This window comes from Neoarius graeffei, chromosome 3, assembly GCF_027579695.1.
Source record: "Neoarius graeffei isolate fNeoGra1 chromosome 3, fNeoGra1.pri, whole genome shotgun sequence".
NCBI classification, from domain to species: Eukaryota; Metazoa; Chordata; class Actinopteri; order Siluriformes; family Ariidae; genus Neoarius; species Neoarius graeffei.
In genome coordinates, this window is record NC_083571.1 from 83,543,379 (window position 1) to 83,566,428 (window position 23,050).

Here is a 23,050-nt window from a genome sequence, read left to right on the forward strand (position 1 = left end):
AGGAAGGGAGGAAGGGGCAAAGGTCAGTGAAGTGATGCAGCTGTTTGTTCAGTCACAGCTGTTGTTCCTCCTCTGTGTGTGTGTGTGTGTGTGTGTGTATACACACACACACACACACACACACACACACACACACACAGAGTCCTCTCATAATGGTACATTGTTCTGATATTGTTTGAGTAAAAGAATAAAGCAGAGCACCATGGAGCAGTCGGTAGACTGGATCATTGGGTTCTGACGTTGAATATAAAGGCAGGCAAGGCATTATTCTTCTTTATTATATGGCATGAGCTACTTCTGGTAAAATTGGGCACTCTGATTGGTTCCTTGGCAGGCAGTATTTTCCGTAATGCCCATGGGCAATTACAGGCTTTCTTTCCAAGGCGCAGCTTTCAATGTTGCAAAAACAAAATGACTAAAAGATGAATTGGAAATAAAAACAGAATCAGAAATGGCTGAAACACAAGGCAAACGAGTCGCTGAATTATTAAACAAATGAACTGCGAACAGAAACCGTGAACAGAGATTCAGTTTTGAAACCGCTAGCCGTTTATTTTGCAGGCGTAACTCAACTACGTTACAAGTATAACGTGACTGAAAGCAATGTCACGCCTTGTTATAATAACTGTCTATTTTAATCTTGGGTTGGGGGGGGGACATATATGATGAACTCCTGATTAATCTCGCTTGCTCTGTCTTTACAGAAAATCAGACCGAAGTCTTGACAGTACAGACCTCGTGGTCAGTTAATAAGTAACTTATTAAAACATTTTTCAATTATCTGATGAATCCAGTGATCCTCAGTCATCTGTGAGATTTTCTGGTTTGAATACGTGTAGAACCTCCTGATGACACCATGGACTAACCATGAGATTTATTCACAAATACTCAGTTGTAGGTTTAGGATTTTTTTAAATTAAAAATAAAATGCTTAAATAAATAAAATATAAATAAATAAAATATTTTCATTTATTTATTTATTATAAAAACATTTTTATTTATTTAAATCCTTATATAAATACAATAAATAAAATATTTTTATTAATTTATTTATTATAAAAATATTTAAATAAAATATTTTTAGGCATTGCAATTTGCCCAGTTCATGGTATTGGGTTCATGATTACATTTTCCCACAAATTTTTTGAAAAAAATTAAACAATTTTTTTCCTCCCAAAAATATGCAAGTTATTTTCCTATTCATCAGCCTAGCCAACTTGTTTCCTTTTCTTAATAGCCAACAATAATAATTTACACCCGGTTGAGAGTATGTCGTGCGCTTTCTGGCTGCCGCTTCTCACTGGAGATTTTTTTTTTTCCCTCCTTATTTTTAATTTTTTTCTTTTTCTGTGTTTGATGTTTGAGTGTTTTAGTCCACCGGTTATGGTGTAGCTCCGGACCCAGTTTTGGGCGTCGGTTCCCTCCAGGCCTTGGTTCGCCGTGGGTGATGCCTGTGCTCCCAGCTCTGGACTGCAGTGAGCTCGTTGCATATCTCAACAACATGGTTGTCCAGCGCTCTGTACTTTAATGCTTGGCGTGATGTTCTGAGCGATGTTGCTCGGTGGCGTCGCAGCGGCTGTGCAGGTGGTTTGGGACATACCAGCGCTCTGCATGGCGGTGCTTCTGTGCTCGCTTTGTGGATCCATGGCGTGGTGTTCGAGCGATGTTGCTGGCGGTGTCACAGCGGCTGTGCTGGAGATGTGGGACTTGTTTTTGTCCACTTTTTTGTGGGACTGTGGCTGCTACACCACTGGAATGATATCCTGACCTCTATTTGGTGAACTTTTTTTCTGCCTATTATTGTAAAGCGACCTTGGGTTTTGAGAAAGGCGCTATATAAATTGAACTTATTTGTAAAGGTTGGTGTAAAATATTAATGGATTATTAATGAAAATATTCCTTTTATTAAAAAGAAAACATTAACAAATTGACGCTTTTCTTTATAAGCTAATGGACATTTGTGAAGGCTGTAGTCCGCTGAAACAAAACTACCTGGGTTTTTTTTTTGTTTGTTTTTTTTCCTCCTTCTCACCGATTTTCTTCAGTCTTTTTGTTGTGGCATTAGAGCTGTGTTACAGCTACCTAGCGTGAAGTCACGTACGTTATTGTGTTGTCTGCTGTCTAAGTAATCAAATTACAGCTAGGCAAAACCCAAAGCAATTACGCAGCTTGCTGATCACAATTCGTTTTTAATTTCGTTGATTCAAATAGTCCTAAAGTTGTATCACGATTTGCCGTTACATGCCTGTTATTGACCTCGTGTTGCCTTATGAGATTAAATTTCCGGTCTGTGAGCACAAATGCGTTTTCGATTGAAGGTGAAAGTCCACATAAATGATTTGTCATTGAAAATTGTAATCAAGTCCTGACTGTTTTTTGTTATACTTGTGTAAATGCAGTTTTGCTGCTCTGTTTAATACGTCTAAGAAATTGCATCCATTGGGGCTTTCAGTTCTGCTTTCCCGCCATCACTCGCTCACGGACTCTAATGGTCCTGCTGACTGGTGTGAGGGCAAACCGAAAAACATCTTTGAAAAGAAATGAAGTGCAACGCACCATGTAGAAAATGATCCACTCCTGCTAGGCTGCAGTAAAACTTCCTTGTTCTCGTAATGCCTTTTTATCTGTGGTTTTTGTTTTTCATTCCTAATGCAGTCACTGGCCAAAGATGACACGTTTTTTTTTTTTTAAGGAGGGGGGGAAAGGAGGAAGGTTTTGACCGAAAAAAGGTTAAAAAGGTTTACAGGGTCAAAACAAACACTTGGATAATTTTAATGGTGACTGTAATTAAAAAGTGATTTTAAAAAGCCCTTTTCTTTCCTCCGTCTCCCTCCTGTTGTCTCTGTTGTCTCAGACAGCTGGTTTGTATTGAAAATATACGGTTAGATAATTAAATAATGCCACACTCTCAACCCGCCGTAAGTGTTTTGGACATGCACAGGTCGCAGGGTTTGGTAGCTCACAGCTGTGCCGCAGGGTCGCGGTGAACCTGGGGGAAAGTTTGGGGGAGGAGTACAGGCAAAATATTTGTCAAGTACAGGTTGCACTCGGCAGAGGATGAGAGAGAGGAAGTGATTGCGAAAAGATGGGACAGAGGCCGCCGCCGCCTCCTCGCGTTCTGACGTCAGCGTTCCTGTATCAGCAAAGCCAGTATCTCTTCGTGCTGCTCCTCAGCTTCTATCATCTGCCTGTAAAGGTCCAACTCCTTCAGTCGTTGCGGCGGTATGGTGACAGCCATCTTCTTCCATGCTACACGCGACATAATCGGTTCCTTGGTTCCTCCCCAATATATATACCCTGAGTCTTGCCCCTCGTGTCGCGTGCGCTGCGTGCACGCCACACATGGGTAGAAAGTGAGATGTACTTCTGTCTTGGGGGCCACAGAAATAGCAAGTGTGGAATACTTGTGTAGTACTTCTGAAGCACATCACTCGTACAATGACCGTGCGTCTTACGGTCATCGCAAAAAGCCCCTACTAGCTGTGCTGCTGGCTTGGTTCAGGTGTACAAAAGGAGTGCGGGTCCCGTACGTAGTGTATTTGTAGTGTATCTTGATTTTTCGCAGGACCTGTAGAATTTGCACATGCAGGACCAAAAGTCTCCACGGCCAGTCTGCGACCTTCTACGGTGCTGAAAACACGCAAGTGTTGCGCAAGTCGCAAGCACGGGTTTTGCCAAATTTTTTACCGTAGACCGCCCGTAGTAGCACGAATGGCAGGTTGTGAGTGCGGTTTAATATTGGCTGGTGTTGAGCTGTATTTTTGATAGATTCCATTCAGTGAGCATGATGGTTAAAGGAGTTGAAGACAAGTACAGTATCATGCTAGCTGAATGGAATATATCTGATACACCATGAAAAAAAAAAAGCTATTATTTTTATACATACACCAGAGGGGAACTGTCAGGGCCTTCTAGGTCTTCAGAGAAAGCCTGAACATATCAGCGTTTCAAATGATGTATTTCTTTCATAATTTCTTTATTCTCTTCTAATTTGGTCTACTTTCCTATCAAATTTGCTTCAGAAATGAAAGGGTTACTGTCCTGAAAATGTTAAAATCGAGTTATCCAATGAGATTTTTTGTTTTTGTTGTCTCTAGGCAGAGAAGGGTTTGGAGCTGGCTCACTCGTTGGTTAGGACTTCATTGCTGGGACAGAAGGCCATGGCAGTGTATGTTTATGTAGGGAGATGAATGAACCAATCACATTTTGATTTATAGTGGGAAGGGACCACAAATTTATTGCCTTCGGCTTTCTCTAAGGCCAACGTGAGCTCAACCGTGAGTCAGCACAGCAGTGAAGTCACCTTCCAGCCAGTGTAGCATTCATCAGTAGTGCTGGCGAATGCTAATAAAGTGGTCAAGCCAGTGTTAAGAGCAAGTAGCACAGGCTAACAACGAGAAACTAAGATTTCTGTTTCCAGACTCTTCTTCCACGTACACTCGAAGTATTTTTTTCACTTGTACTTAAGTATTCATTTCCCCGTGTACAACCCCGATTCCAAAAAAGTTGGGACAAAGTACAAATTGTAAATAAAAATGGAATGCAATAATTTACAAATCTCAAAAACTGATATTGTATTCACAATAGAACATAGACAACATATCAAATGTGGAAAGTGAGACATTTTGAAATTTCATGCCAAATATTGGCTCATTTGAAATTTCATAACAGCAACACATCTCAAAAAAGTTGGGACAGGGGCAATAAGAGGCTGGAAAAGTTAAAGGTACAAAAAGAACAGCTGGAGGACCAAATTGCAACTCATTAGGTCAATTGGCAATAGGTCATTAACATGACTGGGTATAAAAAGAGCATCTTGGAGTGGCAGCGGCTCTCAGAAGTAAAGATGGGAAGAGGATCACCAATCCCCCTAATTCTGTGCCGACAAATAGTGGAGCAATATCAGAAAGGAGTTCGACAGTGTAAAATTGCAAAGAGTTTGAACATATCATCATCTACAGTGCATAATCTCATCAAAAGATTCAGAGAATCTGGGAGAATCTCTGTGCGTGAGGGTCAAGGCCGGATAACCATACTGGGTGCCCGTGATCTTCGGGCCCTTAGACGGCACTGCATCACATACAGGCATGCTTCTGTATTGGAAATCACAAAATGGGCTCAGGAATATTTCCAGAGAACATTATTTGTGAACACAATTCACCGTGCTATCTGCCGTTTCCAGTTAAAACTCTATAGTTCAAAGAAGCCGCCGTATCTAAACATGATCCAGAAGCGCAGACGTCTTCTCTGGGCCAAGGCTCATTTAAAATGGACTGTGGCAAAGTGGAAAACTGTTCTGTGGTCAGACGAATCAAAATTAGAAGTTCTTTATGGAAATCAGGGACGCCGTGTCATTCGGACTAAAGAGGAGAAGGACGACCCAAGTTGTTATCAGCGCTCAGTTCAGAAGCCTGCATCTCTGATGGTATGGGGTTGCATTAGTGCGTGTGGCATGGGCAGCTTACACATCTGGAAAGACACCATCAATGCTGAAAGGTATATCCAGGTTCTAGAGCAACATATGCTCACATCCAGACGACGTCTCTTTCAGGGAAGACCTTGCATTTTCCAACATGACAATGCCAAACCACATACTGCATCAATTACAGCATCATGGCTGCGTAGAAGAAGGGTCCGGGTACTGAACTGGCCAGCCTGCAGTCCAGATCTTTCACCCATAGAAAACATTTGGCGCATCATAAAACGGAAGATACGACAAAAAAGACCCAAGACAGTTGAGCAACTAGAATCCTACATTAGACAAGAATGGGTTAACATTCCTATCCCTAAACTTGAGCAACTTGTCTCCTCAGTCCCCAGACGTTTACAGACTGTTGTAAAGAGAAAAGGGGATGTCTCACAGTGGTAAACATGGCCTTGTCCCAACTTTTTTGAGATGTGGTGTTGTCGTCATGAAATTTAAAATCACCTAATTTTTCTCAGTTTAAACATTTGATATGTCATCTATGTTCTATTCTGAATAAAATATGGAATTTTGAAACTTCCACATTGCATTCCGTTTTTATTTACAATTTGTACTTTGTCCCAACTTTTTTGGAATCGGGGTTGTAATTTACCTTGTTACTTTTAAAATCGGCATCTACACCTGGCACCCTGCCACTAATCCCTTGTAAAATTCTTTGCCCTGTTGCTTTTTTGCTGTGTCTGGCGAAGTTTTGGCTGAGCTGAAGTCCCAGCTCTAATAGTAACAGTTCGCCACTGCTTGTAAATGTGTGAAGAATCAAAGTTTTGGTAGCCTTCCGGGCATTCGACACGTCTTTCTCTTTCCCGATGAACAAAGAAATGGTTCTGCACATGCGCAGAAGAAAGCTTTCTCATTGGCTATTCGCATCAGCTCCGATGTTGTCTTGACAACATACAATATCGTAACCCATACTGAACGCTCATTCTCCATTGGGTAGAGTGACGTAATACACGTAGGATAAGCGATATGCTAGCAATATTGCATGCTATCAAACCAAGCAAATGGAACCTGGTAGAAGGAATAGAATACATGTTTTTATTCTATAGAAAAAGTGTCCTGTATGTATAATAATTTGATACATGTTGTGTATTACAGCAGAATCGCCTTCAAGGAACAGTCCACCGTACTTCCATAATGAAATATGCTCTTATCTGAATTGAGACGAGCTGCTCCGTACCTCTCCGAGCTTTGCGCGACCTCCCAGTCAGTCAGACGCGCTGTCACTCCTGTTAGCAATGTAGCTAGGCTCAGCATGGCCAACGGTATTTTTTGGGGCTGTAGTTAGATGCGACCAAACTTTTCCGCGTTTTTCCTGTTTACATAGGTTTATATGACCAGTGATATGAAACAAGTTCAGTTACACAAATTGAAACGTAGCGATTTTCTATGCTATGGAAAGTCCGCACTATAATGACAGGCGTACTAATACCTTCTGCGCGCTTCGGCAGCGCATTGATATCTGAGCTCCGTATCAATGCGCTGCTGAAGCGCGCAGAAGGTGTTAGTACGCCTGTCATTATAGTGCGGACTTTCCATAGCATAGAAAATCGCTACGTTTCAATTTGTGTAACTGAACTTTTTTCATATCACTGGTCATATAAACCTATGTAAACAGGAAAAACGCGGAAGAGTTTGGTCACATCTAACTACAGCCCCAAAAAATACCATTGGCCATGCTGAGCCTAGCTACATTGCTAACAGGAGTGACAGCGCGTCTGACTGACTGGGAGGTCGCGCAAAGCTCGGAGAGGTACGGCGCAGCTCGTCTCAATTCAGATAAGAGCATATTTTATTATGGAAGTACGGTGGACTGTTCCTTTAAAAATCAACGATCCACTGGAGTTTCCACGATCGCCAAAGCTCCTGACTGCACAGCTGATCTGATGGTACACCTACATTTGTGAAAATGCTCTTCTATCTTTTTAGGCTAACAGTTCTGGATGTTTACATCGTCTGTCGCAGGAAAATCGCACGCAAATGTGTCTTGACAAGTAGTGATCTTCAAAGGAGGCTGTGATGGCACGGTGTAGATCCGGCTTTACCAGTCTGACATTTAGTGAGTGAAGGCGTCTCGTTTGTTCCCTGTAGTGTTTCAAAACCCCTTTTGCGGCTTGTTTTGGCACCTGCTCTTGTGTTTTGAGTGCAATTGTGTGTTTTATCAGTCCTCCCGGGGACTGCAGATCCCATGGGGAGATTCACAAACACGTGAGCACGTGCGCACACAAACACACACTCGGATGGAGGTCTAAGGCTAACACCCGAAGAGTTTGTGTATTTTTGAGAGGAAGAATGCAGCAGAGGGGGGAGGGTCAGCACACAAGTGCAAGGGGGGAGAGCAACAGAGTCCAGAAGCAGCTGTCATCCCTGATAACCCACATCCAAGTTACTGAACGGTGGAGTTGAGTTGAGTATTCGGGGGACGAGAAGAAGGAGGGGAATGCCGAGTGCACATGACACCATTTTAACCCCGATTTCCCAAGTGTTCAGCAAAGGGTAAGGACAAAACGTTCATACAATTCTAATGCTTTTGTAAGAAATGATTCAGCATGTCCTGCTCAAATAGTCAAACACAGTACATGATTTGTGTACAGTATAAATTTTTTTATTTTTTTTTTAAACCAGGAAATTATGAAATGTCAACATTATACATTGATAAATGTCCTAGACGAAAGAAATTAAGTGGACTTTAGCTTAAACATTTGTTAAAGTCGTAACATCAGTCCGTTGGGCCATTTCCCTGGGCGCGGCCATACTGGATTAGTCAGATACCGGTACATGGATGGATTAGGAGATGAAAACAAGGGTGGCACTGGGTGACGTAGGATTCCACACGACAGCGTACTGTGTCACGCATCAAACGGATGGAAGATTAGCAGGTGTCTTATTTATTTATTTATTTATTAAAATAAATTAGCCACTACTGTATTTTGATTCCTTTTCTAATACTACATCGGCATAATTTTTGTGGAAAAATGCGAACAAATTGACCGAGAAGTCACGCTAGACCACAATATTCTACTATAACTGACACAACAGAAGGTGACTCAGGCATGCTCTGGACAGTGTGTGCTCCGAACTGACTTGTGCGCACGCCGCAAATGACATGGGATTAAAGGGCATATTCTGGACCAATTTTTTTTTTTTAAATATGAAAGTATGTCCCTTTACACACTCATCCAGAAGGGTAATTTTGCACAAGGCCATCTGTCTACAGCAGAAAAAAAATAAAATAACAAAACGCGTCTGGAAAAATCCCAAGGGAGTCTGGAGCCAGATTTGTGACGTCACCTGCAGAAGCGCCAGCAGGCTGCGCGAGCTTTGCACGGTTTCAGTGCACAGCCTGTGTAGACCAAGCGCTCGCATTTCTCTCTTTGTCCGGTCTTTTGGAAAACGATGAGTACTAATCCCATCATGATTGGTGTTGCTGCCCCCTCCTACGATACATCTGTTAACCCTTTTAATAATTACGCGATAACGTTGAAGAAATTTGCGGAAAACCACCAGGTCGTTTTCTCATAAACAAACCAGCGCTGACGTAGGATTCAGAGGGAGGCGTCCCGCACGTGACGTCACGAAAATCAGTGTTGGCCGGGAAATCCAAACGCCAAGTTTTTTCAGAGGCGGACCAATTCGCCTCAAATGGCTTGATTTCAACTGAATTTTTCTGGTATTGCGCAAGGTAAAAAAAAATAAATTGCAGAGAATGCAGAATGTGACAGATATTTGACCAAAGTTTAATATAAAATAGGAGAATTGCATTGATCTTGCTCCTGAATGTACCTGTGATATGCACTTTAAGGTGCAATCAGCGCGCTTATACTGTATAAGGACTAAATGCAGACTTAGTTTGCGAACTATTGCATTGTTGTGACACATTACTGACCCTTGTTTTTGACTCTGCTTCTGTCTACAATATTGTTTGTGCCTCGCTCAACCTTTTGCCTGTCTTTCCGTTCACGATATCTGCTTGCTGACTTGGACTATTTGCACTTTTTTCTTTATAATAAAGATCTTCTGCACTTGCATCAGTCTCTAGCCATTTCTGACAATACTTTGCCCTGCTGACACTAGTATAGCATGCACGTGTCATTTTCCGCGAAGGGCAGACCTAAAGACTGACCTTTTAGCTCAATTTGTTTATTTATGAGGTATTTTCTTTAAAGCACTCTACCTCCTGTTCCCTTTGCACAACAATCCTTGCTGCTTGTGTCTCCTTACTTAAAGGAGATATGCAGAACCTTTATTTTTAAATAAATTTGAGTGGATAGTCTCTCTATCCTTGACTCTTGTATGCTGCATAAATGGGAATAAAAAAAATATATATATTTTTGAGAGTTAAAATCGACCGCGAAGTTGGCATTCGAGCTGCCCTGCTGAGCCAGCCAGCCCTGAGTGCGTGACATCACATCATTAACTGGTTTTAAGGCCAAGGCCTTTGACAGCTATAGACCAAAGTCATATAAATAAAAATTTATGGTGAAAGTAAGAAATACCGTTACCGACTTGCTCAACTAAAGGCCTCTGCATGCTCTTGCAACAAGGCTTTCGCAGATAGCTTTTTGCAGACAGTTGTAATTTATCGTTGAGCGGGGAGTAATAGGCGTGCGCGATGTTATTCACCGGCACAACGCAAGGGGGCGCGAAGTCGCTAGGAGTAGTTGGTGGGTGTGGTTAGTGGAGTGTTTATCCTTCGGTTACTTATAATGACTAGAACTTATTTATTTATTTATTTATTTATTTTTTATAATGACTAGAACTGGAGTCGTATAGATGTACGTACTTCCTCAATCAACCGCTCTTCGTGCTGCTCCATCTTCGCTCGTGTTTTTAAAAATGGCGGTCGTGAAAACAAACCAAGCAGGGAAGCGGAAGTGCGTGTACAGCGGATGTAGAGTGGACCAATCAGAGCCCTCTTGTCTGCGACGCTGTCTGAGAGGCTTCTGCGGTGGTCACAATTTTTGGGAGGTGCGCGCAGAGCGTCTGCGAAGGTGGGGGGGCTACGCAGACACTGTCTGCAACGCTATCTGCGAGGACTGGGTTGTCAGCATAAATTGGCCTTAAGACTGATTTGACTTCATTGATTGTGGGTTGACCCTCATTAAAACAGGATAGGCGTTATAACTTATGCAACATACATGTACATGCGTGCATTTTCACTGATAAAACGTAAAAGGCTAATTAAATAATCAGATGGACTGAGACAATCACATTCTGAAGCAAATTAAATAATCTTATACTGGTAACTTAAACACACAATACAAGTTAATGTATTAATCTAAATGCAGGTAAACAACGTGTTTTTTTTTTTTTTTTTTTTTTAAATCCAAATGAGAGTCAGAGCTTACCCGTCTGCGTTCTCGCTTCTTGAAGGCTGATTGTTTTTGAAACAATCTGACTTTCGGTTGTTCGTTCAGTTCTCCGTTCATTCGCTTCTTCCACGTAAGGGTGCGATGGCAGCAATATCCAGTGAAGAAATCAGACGCTGCTCCACTCATTCACTTTTCATACTGAGTACTCCGCCATTACTGCTCGGCTCAGGCAATTACTAAAATCCGGGATGGAACGGGATGTCACCGGTTTTAACAAGAACTGCAGGGAGGTCACTGCCCGAGCGATACATCACGTCCCGGATTTTAGCAACAACCCTCGGCTCACTCCGGGAGGACTGGTGCAACTGAACTTGCTTTCCTTTTTTTAAAAAAATACTTTCCTTTTCTTGTAGTCTTTTTTTTTCCTTTAATTGTTGATACTGTTCCCTCTTACAATACGGGCTTATAGCCAACACTCCAACAGATCAGAGATCTCGTACGAGTCTTCAGTAAAACGTGCAGACCGGAGGAGAGACCACTTCGTAGGCGTCCAATGTACCTGTGAACTTCTCGCAAAACGCGTCCAAATCTTTGCAGTTTGAACATTCTTGGGCCATGAACGCAACATAAATCCACCTTCTGTCATGTTGCTGCACCGGCCAGCAACACATCTACATGGCATGGCGATAAATTAGATCAAAATGGAGGCTCGGAGTTGCAGTCAGCTCTGTGTTTTAGTATAGCGGAAATGGCGATGAGACCGATAGACTTCCTGCTGTGATGTTACGGACGTCAAGGTCATTCACTCAGACCGCTACCTATATAAATCACTTTAATCGTAAAAACTACTATATTAGATTTATTGTTAACGCTTAAAACTATTTCTGTGCCATTCTTGAGGTCTCAGGGTATTTATAAATGAAAGTGAGGCCATGGCTCTGCGTATATGCTTCAAGTTTCTCTCTTTTTTTTTTTTTTTTTCTATTCCCTCCCCTCTCTCTTTGTTTCCTCGACAGAATGCTATGCATGCAGAATGCTTTTGTTACGCTGTAATGCTGTCCTGTGGGAATGGGAGTAAAACAGCAAATTAATGTTCCTGTGTCCCTGTCGACCGAGTAACCCTTACGGAAGTCTTTTATCATGGCACCAGTGAGAAACGGTCCCACTGTATAAGCAAAAATGTTAGTCTTTGCTTGAACAAAACAAATCTTGAGAAACAGGAAGACAACACTCAACAGAGACGTAATTCAGCTCAACTCGTGCCAGGTTGCTACCTAGATGATGTCTCGGCTTGGGATTTTCACAACAATGGACTTGCTGCCTTGTGAATTGTACTTCATGTCCGGTCTCGCATGGTTTGTGCGCCGTTAAATAGTCAGGTGGGAATACACAGTGTTCTATCCACATTCAGTGGATATGAGCAGTCGCATGGTCTGATTGATTTGATTACTACTAGCATGTCAGCACATATACTGCGAGTAGAGAAAAACAAAATGGCGGAGCGTGTTCCTCAACCAACCGAGGACGAAATAAAATCTCTCCCTGAAAACAAAACCCTAAAAATGATTATTTAAAAGAAACAGAAATGGCAAAAAGAATATAGTTCTCCCCCAAATGTCTCCTGTTCCACACTCCAGCCCAGTAGGTGGCAGTAATACATCTTTAAGTTAGTTTGCCAGCTGGCAAAAAACCCTAAAGGAAAAGAAGGAACCCCCCCCCCCCCCCCCCCCCCCCAAAAAAAAAAAAAACTACAAAAAAAAGTGCAACAAAATATGGAAAGAAAGTATTTGATGGTAAGAATGTATCTTGGATTTTTTTTTTTTCCTTCCCCTGCCCCCAAGAATTGTTATAGCATTTTTCACAAATTGCTACTGTCATTTCGCCGGTCCGCTTACCTTCTAAGCGGAAATGATTTTGTCAGTACGTTTTGTATAAAGTTTTTATTTATTGAATTAGCAAATAATAAAAATGGCCTCACCGAGGCTGTAGCTCATACCGGCCAAGACGCCCATAAAATCGTAAACATGACTAGTAGTGCCACCATTTTTTATTTACATTTTTTAAATTATTTATTTATTTAGGGTGGCACGGTGGTGTAGTGGTTAGCGCTGTCGCCTCACAGCAAGAAGGTCCAGGTTCGAGCCCCGTGGCCGGCGAGGGCCTTTCTGTGCGGAGTTTGCATGTTCTCCCCGTGTCCGCGTGGGTTTCCTCCGGGTGCTCCGGTTTCCCCCACAGTCCAAAGACATGCAGGTTAGGTTAACTGGTGACTCTAAATTGAGCGTAGGTGTGAATGTGAGTGTGAATGGTTGTCTGTGTCTAATGGCCCTTTTCCACTACCCTTTTTCAGCTCACTTCAGCTCGCTTCAGCTCACTTCAGCCCGACATGGCTCGCGTTTCGACTACCAAAAACCAGCACGACTCAGCTCGCTTCAGCCCTGCTTAGCCCCTAAAACTCGCACCGTTTTGGAGTGGGGCTGAAGCGAGCCAAGCCGTGCCGAGTGAGGCTGGGGGCGTGAGCAGACACTCCCCTGTGCACTGATTGGTGAGGAGGAGTGTCCTCACATGCCCACACACGCCCCGCGAGCACGCTGGGATCTGTAAACACCGTAAACCCGGAAGGAGAATAATTACGAATTACGAGAATTTCTGAAGCCTTATGCGCCTCGCCTCATCTATACGCTCTTGCCAGTATCTGTTGGCGTTGTCGGTGACAACAAGCCACAGCACCAAGACCAGCAACACTAACGACTCCATGTCCTCCATGTTTATTGTTTACTATTCGGGTCGTGAGACCACCGCTTAAAAGCTCACTGATGTCACTGTTTGCGCTGCTTAACGACATCACCTGACGTCCACCCACTTTCGCTAACTCCACCCAATGTGTCCACCCACTTCCAGCCAGCGCGGTTCAGCGCGGTTGTAGTCGAAATGCAACTCCAACAGCCCCGCTCAGCTCGACTCAGCACGGCACGGCTCAGCCCGACTCAGCCGCGTTTGTAGTGGAAAAGCGGCATATGTGTCAGCCCTGTGATGACCTGGCGACTTGTCCAGGGTGTACCCCGCCTTTCGCCCGTAGTCAGCTGGGATAGGCTCCAGCTTGCCTGCGACCCTGTAGAACAGGATAAAGCGGCTAGAGATAATGGATGGATTTTATTTTTTTTTAAACGCACACCCACCTGGGGAACATTTGTATGCGAGTTTGATAGAAATCCGATCAATCCTGTAGGAGGAGGAGCGATTTTTGTAAATTGTGGACGGACAACGACGGATGGACGACGCGTGATCGCGTAAGCAGGCCGGATGAGCTAAAAGTGCTCCGTTTTCTCAAAATCCAGTGAATTTGGATAGAAATAAGTTATTTCGCTCAATCTCGTCATACATGGCTAACAGCCAACTTGGTGCTATGTGCCTTGTCGGCTGTCAGCTCATGTATGACTCAGTTTCGTGGAATAACTGTTAAATGTGTTGTTTTTTTCTGTTATGGAAGACAGAATGGGAATGGAAAAAATGTATCCGTTTCGTGTTTTTATTTCCGAAATTAACGGATGTTGTTTGTGAAAGGGGCTAGACAGACAGCTCTGTTGTTTGTTTTTGTGAGAGCAGGATTTGGGGAAAGACCGTGTTCCTCCTATAAGACTCGTCCAAAAACGAAGCCGGTTAAAGGGAACGGTCCTGACTGAGCAGACTGGTTTAGTGTTGAGCTGCACGCCCATACCTGGAGAAATATTAACGTTTGTGTATTAGCTGAACGTGTTTGGTGCATCAGCTTCTTTTGTTTGAGTGGAACGTCGACTGCACCAAGTACACCTCCCAAGATTGGCGGTGTTGGCAGGTTTCTCGCTCTGCTTCAGGATTTTAAAGTGCTTTATGGGCCTGTAAAGCTGGCATGGTTCTACTGTGAGAGATTGCAGCATCAGCTCTGTAGGAGAGGCTTCGATCTCTAGGGACCGGCTGAGATCAGATAATGTAGCCTGACTCTGCAGCATTTGGGATAATAGTGCACGTGTTCTTACTCTTTCATGTCTCGCTTCCTGACCCTAAACCCCCTCGGGGCTAACGGATGTTCCTATTCATCCATCGCCTCCGTCCCTTCTCTCGACGTGTTCTCCGTTTCTCCCATTGTTTCTCCCCGTACTTTTTTTTTCATTTATTTAACAGAGATGAATGTGCAATATGTGACAAGAGAAATGTGTTGAAACTTGAACCGACTGCTGCTTTTATTTAAAACAAACGAGCGAGGAAACAAAGAAGCTTTTCATGAGCGACGGCAACAGGGATGTATGTGAAGAGTTAAGGAGTAGAGACGAACATGCGTGACCCTGAACACAAAAGGATAATAATTCACGTTTTTATAATCGAAAAAGAATTGTGCGTTTTTTACATTAACGCATGCTTTTATTGTGTCAAAAAAAAATAGGGTTATACATATATCTTGGGATGGTTGCCAAACTCGTGTGCAGGTCTACTGTATAACAGGCTCATTGGGAGTGACCCAGTAATGACTGCAAGGTAAATCTTAACTGGGCCAACTGAGCACAATTATTCTAGGCTGCTGTCCTGGCTGTGCACAGGGTTATAGAAGTGACAGTTTTCTTACATTTCCAGATATGACGACAAAAATGAAAACTAAACCGACGTTAGCTTCCGTCAAGCCAAACGCATGGTTGGATTTTCACAGCATAGTTAAAATTCCCACCTGGTGAGTCAGAATACACGTGTACGCACGTGTACGCGCACCATTCAGCCTCAGCCAGTGTGTGTTGCAATGAATAACTTGTGCTAGAGTTCCAGCTGTGGCGAGATGTGCAATACGCTTGAACACACACACCAGATGAAACCTTTTAGTTTTTGGAGAGTCAATAGGAAGTGGTTTATGTTCTGGTTGTTGGACAAGGCAAGAAAACATCAGTGACAGCTGTATCCACTGTTGCGTTCAGTGTTTACACACTGCTTTATGAACAAGGAGCTGTTTGGAAGCGTTACAATAATAATAGGCAGATTCTACCATAACAGAGGCCAGTTAAGTCCCATCTCCTTAAATTGCTGAATTGATTTTGGTCATTCTATTAAGTTTTTCTAGTAGCATTTGGGGTCTTGGACATTCACAGTAAATTTTAGGACAGTAGTCCTGGTAACTAATTAATAAAAGCCTGACATGACAGACATGCTAAATGACGATAGAAACTAGGGCTCGACCGATGTTTTATTCAGAGCCGATACCGATTATTATGGAATTGGGATGCCGATAACCGATATGTGCAACCGATAAATGTAAACATTAAAATTCACATGAAATTAAACATAGCACACACTGACACAGACCTTCATATCCATGAAATGTATGTTTAATTGTAAAATTGAACATGAAATTTTGTGCAGGGAGATGCCAGCAGCATTTGTACAATAAAGTCAAACATTAGTTAGAATAAAATGAGAAATAAAATAATACAATAAATATTCACCAATTAAAAAAAATAAATCACTCCCTACTATATTACAGCTCACCATTTTCAGTGGAAAATAAATGAAAATACACTCTGGATTCTTTTACACTAAGAACTAAGTAAGACTTACCAACTTCAAGTAGTTTTTAAATAACAAATCAAGTGTAGGGAGCTGCCTGCAGCATTTTTTAAAAAGTAAAATCAAACAAAGTAGGCTATCACTCCCTATTAGGAGCGGCTGCTCCTTTGAGTACATGGCTTTCCGAATCAGAAGCGCTAGCGAGGAGAATCACTTGCGCAAGAATTATAAATACTAGTCACACCTGGCTTGTTTAAATGTTCAAGTAGCGCTTTATAAAGTTACCTAACATATACAAGTGCAATGCGCTTTTTGAGCACGAGTCACGTCATGAAGTTTACTCATCACCATAACAAATAGCCAGTAGGCTTGCGCTAGCCTACAGAACACAAACACTACGTTTTATTTGGTCGTCCCTTGACCACCTCTCTGTATGGCTGTCATTCTACTGTTCGAGTAGAACTACTGACACATTCACAACGTTTCCAGACGGGGATTTAAAAATGACTGCAGCCTACGTTATGCTGGGGACTGCTTACTATGGACAACATTACATGTAGTTTCAGCGAGACTAGTTGGTTGTAGGCTAATTCAAGTGCTTCCTTCCGTAAGCTAAGTTTGCCTGGCTACACAGATGCAAATGGACAATTTTAACGAGTAGTAGATGAAGAATGTAAACATATAATGTTGTGCTTTTGCAACTTGTGTTTGTGACTTATTGCAGCAAAAGCAGCGTGTCCTTACCTTGAAGTGGGATCTGCTTCTGCCCGAGTGCCCGTACAGCCACCTTGAAACAGTTCAGAGTGTTTAGCTGCGCGTGTTGATTGGCTATATCTCTTGTGCCAAACAAATCAGATGTTGTGGTGGGCGGGACCGTGTTCTTGAACTCAGAGCGGCGAGTGCAGGAAAGGACGTGCAGTGACAGTCGCGTTAGGAATGAAATGGCTGCAAAAAGGCATGTTGTCGGCATATCGGTGGAAATTATGGCCGATACCGATAACCCTAAAAATGCAGAATATCGGCCCGATATATCGGCCAGGCCAATTATCGGTCGACCCCTAATAGAAACACATCGGTTTCTATCATCAAAATCTGACAGACAAACTAACGTCTACCATCATATTCTGACAGACACTCTAGATGACAATAGCAACAAAACTGTTTTTACATTATTAATCTGACAAATTTAGTAATAATATTAAATACCTTATCACTCGAACCAAATAATAAAATGAAATAAAGAGAATTTATTTTCAAAATTGAAATATCAACAATAATTGTCAGAACAGTGACGATAGACACGAGTGTGTCACTTTCGTGGGGAAATAACACATTGAAATGGCCTGTCGGCTGAAAGGGTCGCAAGTGGCTCTGATTTATCTCAACTTACGATAGTTTTCCTCCAGAAAAATTTAAATATGAATGCACAAATATATTCTCAATGTTTCTATCGTCAAAAATTTCTATCGTCAGGATAGCTGACAGAAAATCTTACCTTGATTTATTTGATGAAATCTAGCTGTCAGAACTCCAAGTCTTGCCCGGAAGTAAATGTCTGCTGTCACAAAAATCATGCGCAGTAGGATTTCCTCTTTGCGTCAGTCAACATGTGCGTGGTGAGGGCTCGAATTTTGCTACCGTCAGGTGCATTTGACTGACAGACTGGCGATAGCATTTTTTAAAAATAACTGTGGGCTTCTCTCGTGAACGAAATAGTTTTTTCGCTGTTAATCTATTTCAACTCTATCTGTTGACACCCAAAAATGATAAAGCCTGCTTCCATACGATAACTACCAAAGATCCATAATGGCCGAGTCTATCGTCAGGTCATCTGACAGAAATTCACTGACGATAGCAACAGGGATAATGAAAGGGATTTTTAAAATGGGAGTTATGTCTGTCAGATATGTCAAAGAAATAGAACTGTATTCTTTAAAACTCTTTTATTGATATACTCAGTGTATTTTTTTTTTTTTTTTTTTTTTGACTGTGCAATACTTTCTTCACTGGACTTTTTACTGTTACAATTGAGAAGCATCCCCTCTATCATGGCTGACACTTGCTATTTGTTTACTTATTTGTTCACTTAATGTTTTACTTTAATATCTCTCTTTGCACCATACTAGAAGTTTTTGCTCTTTGTTGAATTAGAGTAATTTAGTGTTGATTTAGTGTAATTTAGTGTAATGTTGATCTAGTGTAATTTCTTCCCTCTCTGTATCTTAATGTTTTTTTTTTTTGTATTTTTGTATAAGCTACTTGACACTTTAATTTCCCTCTAGGGATCAATAAAGTTACTCTACTCTACTCTATTTTTAAATGACGTGCTGTTTTAGAAGACCAAATACCATATTTTCAATCTTGAAAATATTACCTCACTGAAAAAAGGACAAGAAAAATTTCTTATTTTGTGGGCAAGTGGTTAATGGATCCAGTTACGGTAGAATCTGCCAATAATAAGAAAAAAATATTTCTCTTTCTGAGAGCCTCTGACAAAATGCAGTGCCTAAACTTTACAAAGTGTCATTATAACCGCAGTTAGTATTGTGTGTTCTAGTCGGAGAACTCTTGATTGTACACGCCACCATGTTTGGGGACAAAAAGGAAGGCACCCGATTTGTCCATTGTAAAGTAAATATAAAGATGGGTCAGTGAGGCCCCCCCACCCACCCCACCCCAGTTGCTTGTGGTCCAGGAGACCTTGTGTAGATTGATGGCGTAATAAATTTTGTTCGGAACCTGGATGCCTCTGCCAGGAGGTTTTAAATGTGGCTGTCGATTTGAGCTTTCAACAAGATGATGAGTCAAACGTGCTCCATCTCCCTGTGGTCTGAATTGAAGAGGTCAGTGTCGTAGTCGAGTCACTAAACCTCAAGTCTGAGTCCTCAGTGTTCAAGTCCAAGTCATTTAAAGAACATTTCAAGTCAAGTTCACGATTGATCCGAGTCGAGTCCGGGAATAAGACTCCAACCGCACCATTTGACGGTGGCCGTTGCTGCCTTTATGTGAAAGCGTATCTGCTACTGTATTGGACTAGCGTTGCTGCTTGACCGTCCCATTTTAGTTAACAGGCTACAGATAAAAAGCTTGTTCATCGCTCAGCAAGCCCCGCCCACTATCAACAGGGCAAATAACATGAGAGAGGGTTAACACTAGCTAGTTCATCGCTCAGCAAGCCCCGCTATCAACAGAGCAATGAACACAGCGTGTCACTTCCTTCTCTGGGTGGAGTCTTACCAAATGACGATTGAATTTTGACCTTGTCCCCGTCGTCTCCTCGATAGTTCTTCTACATATGGAACACACAGCAGTAAGTTTTTTTCCGACTGCAAGAAAAGTCTGTTGAAGCAAAGCGCACAATCCTAGGGACGTTCTCTCCAGGCATTTTAGCGCTGTTAATGTTAGTTTGTTCCTGAACATGACGTATGAACAGTTGACTGTGCATTCTGTTGCACAAAATTAGTATAAAAATTAATGTAGACATAAAGATCTTCTTCTGCCAAATGATTGATTTATAGCATGTTACAAAAAATAAAGAAAAAAAATCTGTGTCCTCGTCTCCAATTTACGAGTCCGAATGCAGTTAACGCATGAGTCTGAGTAGTCAGTGCTCAAGTCAAGTCATAAGTCCTGAAAATAGGGGCACAAGTTGGACTAGAGTACTACAAGCCTGCTGAAGACTATAAATGAGTTTAAAATGTTCTTCATGGAGGAGTCGGTGAAGATCTACGTAGAAGGTTCTCAAACTCAAAAAAGCTTCTGTATGTTTTAATGAGTCTTTTTTTTGGCTCATTTTCATAATAGGTGGCAATAACTATGGAGTCGGGTGTGGTTTTTTTTTGGGGGGGGCATTTTAAAGCCAAGCATTGAACACCACTGAGCAACACTGCACACATAATGGGGATTCTCTAGTGAGGGGGCGGTGTCTCGGTCCAAAATTAGGTATGGGAAAATCCCATATCTAATTTTGGGGGTGAATCACTTGGTCTTTTTTCAGTGTGACCCAGGATGGCCTCGGATTCTTGTTCTTGACTAACAGAAGTGGAACCTGATGTGGGATTCTGCTATTGTAGCTCATCCACCTCAAGGTTTGATGCATTGTGTTTTCTGAGATGCTTTTCTGCTCACCACGGTTGTACAGAGTGATTGAGTTTCTTCCATTAGATTGTCTTCCAATTTGGCTGGCTTGACATGTCTGAGGACGCACATGATAGTCTTTACCCTTCCCAAAGGCCCAGTCGAACGTGTTTTAGTGGAGTTTCGCAGAACTAAGAACATCTTAAGGCCCTTCTTCGCATCTCTACTTCAATGACGGTCAGCTGAAATAACCTGTAAGGTCTGACCTGCATCATATAAGATCAATAGAATCCCAGTTGTAAAGCCATTAGGGGGATCAATATGCTGTTATGTAGTCATTGTCCTCAGGAGGGTTGGACTACAAGTGTGTGTGCATTTTGAAAATGAATCCTTTTCATTTAATTCCGGCTGCATGTGTAATTAACCAAGTTTGTATGTACTTCTGAGTGCAGCGATGCACTGGCCTGTTTTATGCCATTCGCATTGTGAAGTGTTTTGCCCTGCCTACTCTTCGTTTTCTGTGCTCGTGATGGGAATTCCAATGATGATTTTAGGTGTTTGGACAAGTGCACTTTGATCACTATTACATTACACATGACTACATTTAGAAGCAGCAGTGCAGACCAAACCTCCCTCATATGCTGCCTCAGTTAAAGCTGAGAGTCACCATTCGTGCTACGGAACAGGTTTCTCCAGAAAATACACGGTGCAAGTGATGGCACAGTCCTCATACCCCAAAAAAAAGTTTTGTATGAGAGTTGGCTCCCAGTATTCGTCTCAAAGAGCCAGCTCTGTGGAAAAAAAAACAAAACTTTTTTTTTTTTTTAATTTTAGATAGCTAAATGTGCTCGTTGGTTCGTGATATTCCCCCAAAGTGGACACGTTGATCAAAACTTGGATATCGTTTCTAAAATGGAGAATGTGGGATCAGTATCATTGTACTTCTCGATTTGCCTCACATGTAAAGTGATGCTGTTTAACAGGATTTGACGGTTACAAAATTATTAACTAGCTTACCAGGCAACTAAAATGCGAGTGTGCTGCCCAGGCACAGTTACTCTAATTGCCCAAGACTAAAATATGGAAATTTGTTAATGAAATGACTAGGATTGGGGACCAAAACGCCATTCCAAAATTATTTTTTTATTTGGGGGGGACTTCAGTTATCGTTTCCTAAATGCAAGAACCTTTTTATTCCTAATGAAGGCTACCGTATGTGCAGGGACGGACGTAGCTGTCTGCCAGGACCTGTCTGTGACTTTACGCATCATTGGAACGGTATTGTGAGACGAGCTACCATGTAGAGCCCTGCACTCCCGTGGGAGTCCCACGGGACCCGACGCAAAGCAGTGCAGCGCGGGACAAATTTTGAAAGCTCATTGCGGGTGCAGGCGGGAGGGGGAGTGCACAATGCGGGCGCGGGCGGGAGAGGTGATAAGCTGCAGTCCCGCTAACTAAAAACGTGTTTAAAATAAAATTTATAAATTATTAATTTATGTCTATCATATATAATTTGTGCTGGATATTTTATTTGGCATTAATAACATTTTAAGATGCCTAAATTTGCGGATGTGGTCTAATCTCGCGTACGTTTCCGATTCCTTTCCGCTCTTCCGTGTTTGAGATCTCCGATCATGGCAGAAGAGCAGAGCTCCTCTAGTGAAGCTCACAGTGCTTCAGAAGTAAGTGCTGCTTTAAAAAGAGGTACATTTACTGTTAAAAAGTCAAGAGTATTAGTCCTAAGTATTAAAAAGTATTAACTAGTATTAAAAAGGACTGTATCGCACAGATTGTTCAGTTTAAAGCTAGAAATAGACAGTGTATAATCTGAGGAGCTGGTTGTGGTTGCGCAGCACTTCATATGAGAGGAGAATGAAATCGCGGTTGGAATTATAACGCCACAGACTCGGGAGTGCGAGTGCGCAAAGCGAGAGCTGTCAATCAAAACGAGAGCTGTCAATCATGAGCGCATGCAGCGCTCAACTTGGAATGTGTCAGCAGAATGTCAGAGTCTAAACAATAAACTTACAATAAATGAAGGATCGGTCAGTGGAGAGCTCAGCTAAGCTCAGCATGTTTAATTCCCCAAGCCAATGACAAGAACTTTCGTGAGAAATAACGCGAACATGTGCATCATGCGGGATTTGCGGGCGGGAGCGGGACTGAAAATCATAATTCTTTGCGGGAGTGGGCGGGAGCGGGACTGAAAATTCTGTCCCGCGCAGACCTGTACTACCATGCATGGCCAATATTTATTTATTTATTTAAAAATAAATTTAAATATTTGACCCCTTTTTTATCCCTCGCTGGCTGAAAATCCCGAAGGGGGATTATGTCATGGCGATGTCTGTCCATCCATCCTGGGAAGGGTGCTCACCTTCTGAAATGAACTCCTCTCACAATTTTTTGAGGAATTTCACGAAACTTGGCAGGATTCTTTGTGATATGTCGGTAGTACCCATATTGTTGTTTTGTTCAATTCGGTCGCTTTTTACCAGAGTTACAGCCCTTGATTAACAACCTTGTACTTTCATGAAGGTGTGCTTGCCTTCTGACATCAACTCCTCTCACAATTTTTGGATGAATTTCTCGAAGCTTGGTAAAAGGCCTTGTTATATGACAGTAATACGCATATTGTGATTTTAATTTCTGAAAA

General features: G+C 42.1%; 1 protein-coding gene across 5 annotated transcripts in view; it reads left to right on the forward strand.

Moving 5' to 3' along the window:
- Positions 1–23,050, forward strand: part of ralgps2 (Ral GEF with PH domain and SH3 binding motif 2) — a 306,158-nt gene that overhangs the window by 69,948 nt on the left and 213,160 nt on the right. The window contains exon 1 of one of the 5 annotated variants that reach the window (XM_060917536.1): positions 7,351–7,371. The exons of 3 other annotated variants lie outside the window; for them this stretch is intronic. The gene's annotated coding sequence lies outside the window, so the exon portion shown is untranslated. Of the gene's footprint in view, positions 1–7,350; positions 7,372–7,794; positions 7,979–23,050 lie in introns of those variants that run through there. One more of the 5 variants, XM_060917534.1, reaches the window with a different exon arrangement.